The sequence below is a fragment of the Pongo abelii genome, chromosome 10 (genome assembly GCF_028885655.2).
Source record: "Pongo abelii isolate AG06213 chromosome 10, NHGRI_mPonAbe1-v2.0_pri, whole genome shotgun sequence".
Taxonomy (NCBI): Eukaryota; Metazoa; Chordata; class Mammalia; order Primates; family Hominidae; genus Pongo; species Pongo abelii.
The window spans coordinates 88,324,857-88,338,063 of NC_071995.2; the positions used below are offsets into that span (position 1 = coordinate 88,324,857).

General features: G+C 38.0%; 1 long non-coding RNA gene and 1 pseudogene across 1 annotated transcript in view; one reads left to right on the top strand and one right to left on the bottom strand.

Annotated features, from left to right (window-relative positions):
* The window catches only part of LOC134759471 (uncharacterized), a 166,114-nt gene that overhangs the window by 49,594 nt on the left and 103,313 nt on the right, over positions 1-13,207 (top strand). Inside the window, exon 2 of the long non-coding RNA XR_010135693.1 lies at positions 12,386-12,488. This is a non-coding gene — a long non-coding RNA (uncharacterized LOC134759471). The remainder of the gene's footprint in view (positions 1-12,385; positions 12,489-13,207) is intronic.
* Positions 10,744-12,295, bottom strand: LOC103892103 (bromodomain and WD repeat-containing protein 1-like; annotated as a pseudogene).

Consider the following 13,207-nt stretch of genomic DNA (forward strand, 5'->3'; position numbering starts at 1 on the left):
CACATCTTCAAATCTGACTGTGGAGTTCACGCTCTGAACCACTGTGGTGAGGAAAATGTAGGAAGGGCAGTTTTAAATAAGTGGTCCTAACATTTTGAACTACCCTCACTGTTTTCATTATGTCTGATTCCTCCTCTTAAACATATTGCATTCCAGGTAGCTGAACCTGCAGGGGGTAGGATGTCTCAGGCCTAGGTGCAGGTTAGGATTGCTGGATGGCTAGAGTCGAGGCAATCTGTAGACCAGTGTGCTGCCCACACACTCCCACCTCCAAACACCAGAACCAAACCAAGTGGATAGTTCAGCTGTGTCATCGATTTGAAGGGCTGAGGGATGGGAAGATGCGTGTCTACAGCAGGACACGGTGGCAGAGGTGGGTGGGTGAAAGAGCCTGGAGTAAGGACTGGGGTCAGTGGAATGCAGTGCCATCATTTGTTATGTGGTGGCATTGGCAGTGAGCACAAAGGAACCCAGGAAGGATGTCGATTTGGCATAAAAAAAAGTTCCAGAGACTGTGCAAACCAAAGGCATCCATAAAATTCTCTTATATTTTTGAGTCATTGTACTATATTGGCACTAAAGAAAAATTACTGTTTCCTAATATCCACAAAGACAAAATGCAAAGATATGTGCACAAAGATTCTCATTTTAGCATTATCCAATGAAATAGTCAAAGAATTGGAACTGCCTAATGTTTGACAATAGTGGAGATGATAAGTAAAATAAAAATGTACCACCTGATTTAATATTATGCAGCCACTAAAGCAATAATTATAAGGACTATGGAATAACAAAGAAGCATACTTAAAAATATTTTAAGTGAAAGGAGCTGAGTATAAAATTGCATCTCTATTATGGCTATAACTACGTAAAATTATATAGGTAGAGAGAGATTGGAAGGGAACACAAAAATGCAGTAAAAGGTGAATTTGATTGTAGTTGTAAATTATTTATTCTTACTTTCATCCATGCTTTTATTAGTATAATCCAAGGGGTTAGGTAGAATTCCAAGCAGAGTATAGAACCAGTATAGATGCTCAGGTTGAAAGAAAGTTGCATGTAGGGTCATGACAACTCAGCATGTTCCAAATAGACATCTTCTTTTCCCCCAGATCCTTCCCTTTTGCTAGGGAAAGACATTATCATTCATCCAGTTCCCTGCAGTGCAAACTTGGGAGTCATCCTAGATACTTTCATTGAACATCCACATCTAATCAGACACGTAATGGTGATTCTAATTCTGAAACTGCCTGGAAGTCAGTCCTTATATCTCCTTCCCCTTTGCTATTGCCTTAGGTCAGGCCCACATCAATTCTTGTCTAGATATACTTTTCCTCTACCCCTACATACCTCTCCTCTTTTCCCAGTTTTTCCAGTGTTACCAGACTAGAGTTCCCAAATAGAAACCTGATGATGTCACTTTCCTTCTTGAAGTTCCTCGGCGACTCCCCTTAGGCTAGTTAGGAAAATGGATAGCTCTTCAGCAAGGCTGAAGGCCTTATTTCATATGACCTTGCCTCCCATCTCCAGGTATTAAATCTATAACAAGCCACGCTGCTTCAGACGTCAAGGTTTTGCATTCACTGCTCTCTCCGCCTGGAATATAGTCACCACCCTCTCACACGTCTTTATTTGCCCCTCACACTTGATTAATACATAGTTTGACTATAGAATTCCAAGTTGGACATCGTTTCCCTTTCAAACCTTAAAAGCATAGCTCCACTGTCTTCTTAGTTTAGAGATACAGATGGGAAGTCTGATGCCATTTTGATTTCTGATTCTTTGTAGATGGCTTGTTTTTATGTTTTGGGGTTTTTTTTTCCCCTTCTTTCCCTGAAAGCTTTTAAGGTTTTATCCCTGGTGATACAAAATATCACTGTGATATATCCTGGTGTGGGACTTTTTTCATTCATTTTGCTGGAGATCTTGTGAACTCTTTCAATCGAGAAACTAATTTCCTTTAGAAGTGGGGAAATTTATGATTCCCTTGGTAATCTCTTCCATTCCTTTTTCTCTATTCATTCTTTCTTGAACTCCTCCTCTTTGGATATCGGATCCCCTGGATTGCTACCTTAATCTTCTTGTCTTTATTTTTCTATTTTTCCAATCTTTCTTATTTATTTTATTTACTAGATTTCCTCAATATACCCTTCTAAATATTTATTGACTTTAAGACATTCTTCCAAAATTGTATTTTTAATTTCCAAGAGCTGTTCTCCATCCTCTCAATGCTCCATTTAAAAAAAATTAATCCATCTGTTCTTAATTTACAGATGTACTATCTTTATGAGACTATGAGGGAGAGTTTCATTTCTGTTTGCTGATTTAGGTTTTACCTCATGTTCCCTGCATTATTTCTGTTTCCTAGAGATCCCCTTTTCTGTTGATCTGTTTTGGTTTATCTGCTCATGTGAGAGGTTTCCCACATGTATCTGTTGAGTTTTGAATGTTTATTCTTATCTTAAAGTGAGACACTAAAAAAAGTTGATGAGAGGCTCTGTGATTGTGTGTTTGTGGGGTGTGTGTTTGGACTGGGGGTGGTTGGTGTTTGTTGAATGAAGAGCTTTGCTTCAGGGTGACTGGACCTGTCCAAACATCAGTGTCTTTAGGGTGTTTTCTCTTGGGTTTGCTATGTTTCCTACAGAGGAACACTCTATTCTTATATCCTGGGGATAAAAGGAGATATCTTGGTTGTATAAGCCCTACCACCAGCACACTGGGAGGTGATCAGAGGAAGGGGGTTGGGGAATCTCATCATCTCCAATGTGGAATTCCTCTGTGTTCAGTTGGAACTTTCTTTCTCCCATTCAGCTTTCTCCCGTTCAGCTTGCTGATTCCTGGTTGCTGATACCTACTTCCCTGAGTTTTTCTGGGGTGTGGCCTACTCATTGATCTTCTTCTTCATAAGCATTTCTATTTCACTTTTCTGCAATGTCAGCTAGCACATATCCATCTGTTTAGTACATTTTCTGTTGTCATAACAGAACACCATAAACTGGGTAAATTACAAACAATGGAAGTTTATTTGGCTTATAGTTCTGGAGGCTGGGAAGTCCAAGAGAATGGCACCAGCATCTGGCCAGGGTCTTCTCATGATGGAAGGTGGAAGCAAGCATGAGAGACAGAGCAGGAGGGGCCAGGCTAGCTTTTATAAATCACCTGCTGTTGTGGTAACTGACTAGCTCCTGAGATAAATGTATTCATCCATTCATGAGGGCAGAGACCTCATGACCCAGTTGTCTCTTATTAGGCCTTACCACCCACCACTGTTGCACCACATTAATTTTGGAGGACACTTTCAAACCATAGCATCATACTCTTTCCATTTTCCAAAATTTTGCTGATAAGCCTTATATACTGTTGTCTCCATTTTCTCTCTTTGTCCTTGTGTGTGTTTTTTGTTTTTGTTTTTACATTTTACTTAAAAATTTTTCTTTATTGTTATTCTGGCCAAGTTTGAATGGTGATGGTGATAAGTAAGTGTGTGTGTGTGTGTGTGTGTGTGTGTGTTCAATTTACCATGTTCTACGAACCCTTTCTTGGTAGGCCAGGGGCAAGTCTGCTATAGGCCTGATGCTGCAGTTAGGAGGTATATAGTTGTGGTACAGCAAGAATTTCTTGTCTGCTAAATAGGCAGACTTGTGGGTGACGACACAGTCCCTTCCACAGCCTAAAAGTTTGAATGTCTGAGAATGTTCTGAATCCTCTGACCTCAGTTTCTTCTCATCAAGCACAGTGAGCTTTAGGGACACTTATTGAGCAACTAGCAATGCATCAGGAGCAGCTTATGCTCACTTGTGCCTTCGATTTTGTGCGATCATTGTCCTGCTAGTTTGAAGTTTTGGTAGTCAACAAAGGGAACGAAACAAACAGAGTCTCTATTATCTTTCAGCTTAAAAAAATTAATTTTGATAGTTTTTGAGGAACAGTTGTTTTTTGGTTACATGGATAAATTCTTTAGGGGTGATTTCTGAGGTTTTGGTATACTCCTCACCCGAACAGTGTACACTGTATCCAATATGTAGTCTTTTATTTCTCACCCACTCCCACTCTTCTCCCTAAGTCCCCAAAGTTTATTATATCATTCTTATGCTTTTGTGTCCTCATAGCTTAGCTCTTACTTATAAGTGAGAACATACAATACTTGGTTTTTCCTTTCCTGATTTGCTTCACTTAGAGTAATGGCCTCCAACTCCATCCAAGTTGCTATAAAGGCCATTATTTTGTTCCATTTTATGGCTGAGTAGTATTCCATGGTGTTTATTTACTGCATTTTCTTTATCCACTCATTGGTTGATGGGCATTTAGGTTGGTTCCTTATTTTTGCAATTGTGAATTGTGCTCTATAAACATGTGTGTGCACGTGTCTTTTCCATATTACTTCTTTTCCTTTGGGTAGAAACCCAGTGGTGGGATTGCTTGATTGAATGGTAGTTCTACTTTTAGTTCTTTAAGGAAACTCCATACTGTTTTCTGTAGTGGTTGTACCAGTTTACATTCCCACCAGCAGTGTAAAAGTAAAGTGTTCTTTTTTCACCACATCCATGCCAACATTTATTTTTTGAGTTTTTAATTATGGCCATTCTTGCAGGAGTAAGTTAGTATTTCTTTTTCTTTTCTTTTCTTTTTTTTTTTTTTTTTGAGATGGAGTTTCACTCTTGTTGCCCAGGCTGGAGTGCAATGGTGCAATCTTGGCTCACTGCAACCTCTGCCTTCTGGGTTCAAATGATTCTCCTGCCTCAGCCTCCTGAGTAGCTGGGATTATAGGCATGAGCCACCATGTGTGGCTAATTTTGTATTTTTAGTAGAGAGGGGGTTTCTCCATGTTGGCCAGGTTGATCTTGAACTCCCAACCTCAGGCAATCTGCCCACCTCAGCCTCACAAAGTGCTGGGATTACAGGCGTGAGTCACCACAACTGGCCGTAAGGTGGTATTTCATTGTGGTTTTTAATTTGCATTTTCCTGATAATTAGTGATGTTTAACTTCACACTCTTAGGAAAAAGAATTGACTGCTATATATGTTTTTGTTCCTTTTATGCCTTGGTTATGTTTTACTCCAAAACTTCTAAGATTTATAAGATTTATTAGTTTTCATGTCTTTTCTCTATCCATTAGAATGTAGTCTCCTTGAGGGCAAGACTGAGGCTGGGCATGGTGGCTCATGCCTGTAATCCCAGCATTTTGGGAGGCCAAGGTGGGCAGATCACCTGAGGACAAGAATTCAAGACTAGCCTGGCCAACATGGTGAAACCTCATCTGTACTAAAAAACACAAAGATTAGCCAGGTGTAGTGGTGGGCACCTGCAATCCCAGCTACTTGGGAGGCTGAGGCAGGGAGCATTGCTTGAACTCAAGAGGCAGAGGTTGCAGTGAGCTGAGATTGCCCCCACTGCACTCCAGCCTGGGGTGACAGAGTGAGACTCTGTCTCAAAACAAGAAACAAACAAAAAAACTGAATCATCTCCATCATTGCATTCCTAGTAACACATCTGTCACATAATAGATGCTTAATATTTATTTGTTGAATTAATGAATTCAGAGATCAGTGGCATATCAGGTGAAATATATAAAATCAGTTGTGTTGTTTTGGTCATTTGCAATGACTTATAGAAAAATCAATATTGAAGGTTCCTATTAGAAAAGCAAGTACTCTTCAATGATTAGCCTACAGTGATTCCTTTTTCTCAACAAGAATTAGTCTCTGTTTCTGTTTTTTATTTTGTTTCTACGTCTGTGTAAAGATTTATTTTATTCTGCTTGGATTATATATAGTTAGCTATCCATCTGCCCTTATAAGATTATAAGCTATTTGAGGGTAGAGGCCGTACCAATTATCTCTGCCTTCTCATAGTGCAAAGAACAATGCACATATACAATGAATTCAATCCATGTTTGCAGAATTATATTAAACTGTCTTGAATTTGTCACATATGCAAAGGTGGAATATATGCTGTTGAGTATGTGAGATTGTTAGTGGGCAAGGGAAGAAAATTAGCAGGGATTTGCTGTTTGAGCTGAATTACTTTACTTCTATAAATAGATCAACTGAAGTTTTAGCATATTGAGCAGGCTCTGATTTCATACTCCTCCTTATTCCTTATCTTACACAAATAACTTTCCTATGGTGCCAAGTAACAAGGGATTGGCATACAAATCAGTAACATGTCAATATGCTTTATGAAAAATTGATACATAGTCCTTACCAAAACAGTCAATAATTTAAATACATTAAGAACTATTATCCTGACACATATTATCAGATTTACATAGAATTAATTTTCTATTTATTTTAGGATGACAACACAGACATATCCATTTTTTCTTTTGCTTCTCAAAAAGACAGAGCAAATTATGCAAAGCTATTGCTGATGAATCCTTCAAAATGTTGAATGACAAGGAGGATAAAATGACTCTAAAGTTCTAGAAAGATCAGTCCATGTACAAAAACTATACCAAATCAATGGCATGATTCAACTCTCAAGTATCCTGTAGCGTGCTCTATGTGGTGCAAACACAGAATCTAGTGGCATTGAACAGATGTTTCTGGAGCAATGTTATGAAGTTCCTTCAAACATTTAGTAACTATATTTATTTTAATCACTTTAATAACAGGGATGCATATAGGTGCTTAAAATAATACAAATGGCACCTATAAGATACAAGTCATTGAGCAGTGAAAATGATTTCCCAAACTGCAAATAGGCAGTATAACAAATATATTTCACGTTGAAAATTTGAGTCACCACGGAATAATTTAGTGGTGATGATAAAAACATTAAACTTTAAATATAGGGCCTAAGGTTTAATCGGATTTCTGAAAATAGCTAATAGCACAATCTATAAAGTGCCAAAAAGAAAAAAAATATGTATAATATGAATTTTGGATCAGGGTATGAGCTGCTAGGAAAAAGCATGAGACAGGAACAAATATTAGTAATCTGAAGATGAGTAATAAATTGAATACTTAAATTTAAAGGCTTCTGGAAGTTTTAGCATCTAAAGATGCTAAAAGATGGAGGACAACTCAGGTCAAGACTCTGTAGAAAAGTAAGTAAACCCTTGAGCGAGGCATAGATCAGCGAGAGCAACGGGATACCATGATCCCAAGGCTGTGAGTGTCGTTCACGTGCTAACCTGTGAAATTTTCCCTTCTTTCTCAAGTCTGTATTCTTCCCTGTACCTAAACATGGCTTGCCAACTGGTGCACACCTCTGGATCCTTATCTAATTTCTTATATCTGCTTACCCCAGTTTGTGTTTTCTAGCTTGGTTACTTGACTCAAATTACTTGATTCACAATTGCTTGCTATATTTGGTGTGTTTATGTTAGCTTATACTTTAAGCCCATGAAATCTTTAGTAACTCAAAAGAAAAGGTTTCATTCCTTCCTAGGTAGACCAAAGGTTGCAGAATTCGAAATTTTGTCATTGATGACAAAGGGGTAATTTGAATACATTTTGAACAAGAGTTGTATTCTCTGGGGGGAATGTAGCCAGATAAAATGCAATATATTTATTTGAGTAATTTTAATTCTCAATGATGTAGAATAAAAGTTTTTAATTAATTAATTTATTTTTGAGACAGAGTCTCACTGTCGCTCAGCCTCCCGAGTAGCTGGGACTACAGGTGCCCACCACCACGCCCGGCTAATTTTGTTTTTGTATTTTTAGTAGAGACACGGTTTCACCGTGTTAGCCAGGATGGTCTTGATCTCCTGACCTCGTGTTCTGCCTGCCTCAGCCTCCCAAAGTGCTGGGATTACAGGCGTGAGCCACTGCGCCCGGCAGAAAAATAATTTTTATCTCTTCTAGGACTGATTCTCGAGCTGTGAAAGTTGATGGAAAATAAGGTTTTATAAGTCAACTTTTTACAGTGAAAAATCAACAAAATATTCTGTCATTATCTTCCTTTACATTTTCCAACATCAGCTTCACTTCTTGGTTTCAGGGATGCTTTTTTTTTAAATCTTCCCCACCCCTAAGTAACCTCTCCCAACTGTCTTCCAAATACTATTCATGATTGCATTCCCCGTTCTTTCTCTCCAGTTTTGTTTGTCCTTTGCTTATCTTATTTACTGTTGTAGCTTCTATCATCACCCTTTTAGTGATGGCTCAAATCTATATTTTCAACCTTTTCAAAGTTCCAGGCACCTATTTCCACTGCCTGCCAAATATCTTTATGTCTAAATCCACCTATATTTAAAATTTAGTATTTCACATGGACACAAAGAAGGAAACAACAGACACCGGGGTCAGCTTGTGGGTAGAGAGTGGGAAGAGAGTGAGGATAGAAAAACGAATCAGGTACTATGGTTATTACCTGGGTGATGAAATAATCTGTACACCAAATCCCCGTGACATGCAATTTACTCATGTAACAAACCTGCACATGTATTCCCTGAATCTAAAATAAAAGCTGGAAGGGAAAGGAAAAAGAAAATGGTATTATGGGTAACTCTGCTTTCTGGCTAACTTAAACTTGGATATAGGTACTGCCCAGTCTTTGAGGAGTCTGACAGATTTGGCATTCCTCAAATTTGTGCCAAACTCCTTAGAAATGCCGATTGAAAAGGTATAAAATTCAGTCAGAAACGTCAAAGAATCTGAGGCCATTTTTTTTTTTCTCTGATAAAGTTTGATTCTGTTAATATTTGCCCTTCTAGGTATTTTTTTCTTTTCCAGCCATGTTTTCCTATGCCATCGTTTCAGTTTCCAATACTGCTGCAACTGTGCTTTTAAAATATCAAAATTTTGTATTCACATATTTGTTCTTTTTTATTTTGTAATAAACTGTTTACCAACTAATATAATTTAATAGAAAAGCCCTGTAAGTTTATTAAACTATTTCCGAAGAAAAAAAAGTTAACACATCTCAGATACAGCAGCAACAACAACTAACTTTTGTATAGCACTTTACAATTCACAATGTGCTTTCAACATACATTATCTCATTGAATCCTCACAGCAACCAGAGTTGAGGTAGGTATTTTTGCCAATTTACAAGTGAGGTAACTGAGGCTCAAAAGTTCCAGGACCTTTAAAGATATCCACAGCAAATGATTGTTAAAGACGGACCATAGAACCAGATCTTTTGATGCATAGTCCCATTTAATGCCAAGTGTTTATTTCTCAATGTAGAATTATACAATACAATATTAAAGATAAAAGGTCTTACAGCTGATCCAACTTTTCAAAAATGGAAGCTTTTATAAGGAAAAATTTAATTTCTTTGATTTATATGAAAATTCATGACCTGTTCAGTTTTAAAATTAATTTGGCCAACACTGCCATGACTTTAGTCTCTCTCTTTCGGAAGTACTGATAAATTATATAGCTTTCCCTTTGTTTTAGGATCACAGAAAATCCTCTACTGAAGAACACATATGTAGGATCTGTGAATCTGAACACTAATTCAAATTCCATCCCTCCTTGACCTACCAGCAAATGCACTAAGAAAATAAAGTCTGTTCTCTATAGGAGATAGCAGCAGAACATAGGTTATAAGCAGTCACAATGTGTGAGAAATTAGTTTCTTCACAACTCAAAGAGAGGGAAGGCATTATACTAAACCTCTATTGAGCTTCGGGTGCCCCAAACTAACAGGCATATTGCATTTTACATGGATGGATTCGTTACTACAATCATGACCAAAGAGCAGTTACAAGGCATCCTCTTGTGGTACTAGTACAAAACAAATAGAGAATGTGGCCTTTACCCTAGAGCAGCTTGCTGAAGTCTCTTCTAAGGTCTGCCACTTCTAAATCACGGCTCATCACAAAACAATGACATGGAACTTGACACAAGTAAAGAAAACAAAGGAAAACAGGCCACCAAATAACTACCGTATAACCAGCTAAAACAGAATAATTACAAAGTGAACAGGGACACAGAAGAGGAAGAATATAAACAGTTTCCTGATGGGTGCCACAGTGTGGCATGGCTAGAGCACTAAGAAACAACTAAAGCAAACAAACCAGTTTGGCACAGAACCAAGAGGGAGGGTTGTTCTTTCTCAGTTAACCTTTACCTTGGTGGTGCCTCTAAGAGATAGCATCGCATCAGCAATAGCTTATAATAAAAAAAAAATCATGGAATGAACTTGATGTATGCTCAGGATCAGAAGAACTAACAATATTTGGCCATTAGCAGTTTAGTCACATGTACACAAAGATTATATCACATACAAACACTTAGTCTAAGTCATATATCACCAAGCTAACAGAAAAAGGATAGCAATTCCAAACATTTTGCAAAAAATTAAACTTTGCAAAAAATTGAATTAGTAAAAAAAAGAACCATGCAATTTTACATTTTTGGTGCTTGTTTTCAAGCTGCTACCAAATTTAGAAAATCACTTCCCTTTATAACAAAGGGCTTTCAGAATCTAAATATCAAATGAAATTCTAGCATTTAAAGAGTTTATTAGACACATGCAATTACATTCAATGAAATTATGAGTGAGCTACAAAATGAAAAATTAAGAACTCACATTGATAAAACCTCAAATACATCTCAGAATAAATTCAACCTTTTTAGTTTAACATCTATATGTTTATCAACTTTTTAATGCAGAAGAACCCATTAAACACTTAGGTAATAAAATTCAGTATTCTATGCTAAACGCAGAGAATTTTATAGTCCACAGCATGATTTATAGTTACATTATCACCTTTCTTCCACAATGCTTACATTACTTCCCATTATAATAATTATTAAGCTATTGATATGAAGCAGAACACTTCCTCAAATTAAGGTACCTTTCGCTGTACGTAGCAGACTGCCTTCCTGCAGTAAGTAAAGAAGTGACTCTTCAAATACTGGGTGGAATTTCTTTATCCAACGTATTACCAATGCGGTGGCAGATTTACAACAGATGATCAGGAGCCACATGCTTATTGGACGAGACCAGTTCCTCGTAGCTCCTGTTATGCTCATTGGCCTCCCAGTCCAACCTTTTCGGCAACAACTGGTACTGCTCCAGCTCCTGCACCAGCACCTGGGCGCTTCTCTAACACAGACCCGAAGAGAGGTACCGGGCGATGAGGAAGTACAGCTCCAACTCCATGAGAGGCACCGGGCCTCAGGTGGACAAGGCCTCCGCCTTGGTCGGGCGCTGGGCGGGAGGCGGGAGCGAGCGTGCTAGCCAAGCGTGTGGGCCGCGCTGAGGCCTGACCGGGCAGGCGTCACTTCTCCTGAGGCACGCGCGCCGCCGCCATCATGCCGTGCGCGCCGCCCTAATGCTTTTTTTTCACACTAGAATCAACTGGGAAGTTTTTATTTTTCTCCCAGATTTATTGAGATATACTTAACAAATATAAAATGTAAAATTGTATACTTTTTTTAAAGAATCAGTATTTTCTTAAAAATTCAACTTTATGTCCCTGAAACAAGAACGATCTCAGTCATCTTTGACTATGCTGTCTCCTCAGCCCCTCTAAGTAGTTTCTGCTCATTCTTATCTCCACTATCACGATCATATGACATCTAATGTTTTTAAATCATCGTTGTCCTCATCTACTATTTCATTATCAGTAGTACAGCTTCTATATGAAAGGTAGGACAAGTGCTTGATTCTTTCTCATTATTTATCATCTTCATTGCCTTTCAGCTGATTTATTCTGGCAGAATTCTGACTTCTCCTACCATTCTTTTGCGCTTCCAATTTATATTACATGTAGCTCTCAGATTACTCTTTTCAATGCACAGGTCTGACCAATTGCTATTACCCAATTACGTTCAAAGCAATCAAGACATTCCTTATAACCAAATGTGACTCTACCTTTCGTCTGTATTTCCAAAGTACTTTTAAATTACACTTCTAAAGACAATTTAAATTTTTTGCTGCAATATTTTTTGATATAGATGAGGCTATATATGATTAGTGGACCATATTTTAGAATTAGAGCCAAAATTCTAGTGGCCACAGACTACAAAACCATGTAAATACCACTTCTTATGGAAGTCTTAACAAGGTTTATTTCTTTCTGGGCTTACAATGGTAATCGTTTATGCTTGGTGAGAATGCAATTTGTTAGTGAATGGACTCGAGCATTTTAACAGCCTAGATAATCAATTTTTATTCAGATGGTGTTACTTTCCTAGAGTTATTTGCAACACAAACAACAAAACATGTCATAATAAATAAAACAATACATCATTAAGTTTTTGGTGGAAAAATCTGTTTGGCTCAGGTTTTTTTCTTACAACAGTAATGCTTGTTATAAAAGTCTAATAATATAGAAATGTGGAAAGTCAAATGTGAAAGTCTCCCCTGACGAATCTCACAGCCGACCATTAATAATTAGATTTGTATCCTTTAACATTTTTTTCTGTGTACATACAGGCATTTGAAATAAAGGAGCCCTTTATGTTATTTCTGTTACAGAACCAGGAAGATCCTGATAAAGACACTGTCTGCACTCCACTCAGATGCACTTTGAGTCTGTGCGCTGTTTCTGGGCTCATCCTCCAGCCTCAATGTGTTTGCTGTAAGTCTGTCTGTCCTTGGGCTCCTGGAGGAGTTTTGCAGTGCACAGGGGATGGAAGTACTTGGAAACTGATGTCCCACTAGATCAGTCTGTAGTCAATGACTGGTGCATAAAGAATTCACCTCCAGAGCTCTTCTGGGATTTGGCTGAGGCTGGGACTTTGCCTCAAATTGCACCCTTGTTTGATTTCCTCATCCCTGTCCCATTGGCACTCCTCTCTACAAGTTTCTTTGCAGCACTTTCTTCCTATCACCTGCATATAAATTCTTGTCTCAGGGTCTGCTGGTGGGGAACTCAGCACAGGGAAAGTACACAAAGAACTGAACACAACTGACATACTTAAGGGAGAATTTGTGACTCTGTTTCAATTTGTCTTCAACTAAATGACCTCAGGCCTTAGATAGGGCCATTGAAATTTCCCTATTAGAAATGCAGTTACACATTTAAGACCCTTAAAATTATAAAAAGAGGTTTTAAGTAGTGATAATTAAGACTCAACACCAAACGTAGTGTATAGTTTTATAACTGTTCTGTTCTCTGACTTTTACTAAAGAAACAAATAAAACCACTTCTCATTATCAAGGTCCTCCAACTACTTGCAATGCAGCGGGAGGCAACTTTAGAACACAAAGCAGTGGAAAAAAAATTATTAAAAAGTGATAGTGTATAATTAGATTCACATGACTTATGTTGTGGACATTTAGAAAAGTGGATAAGAA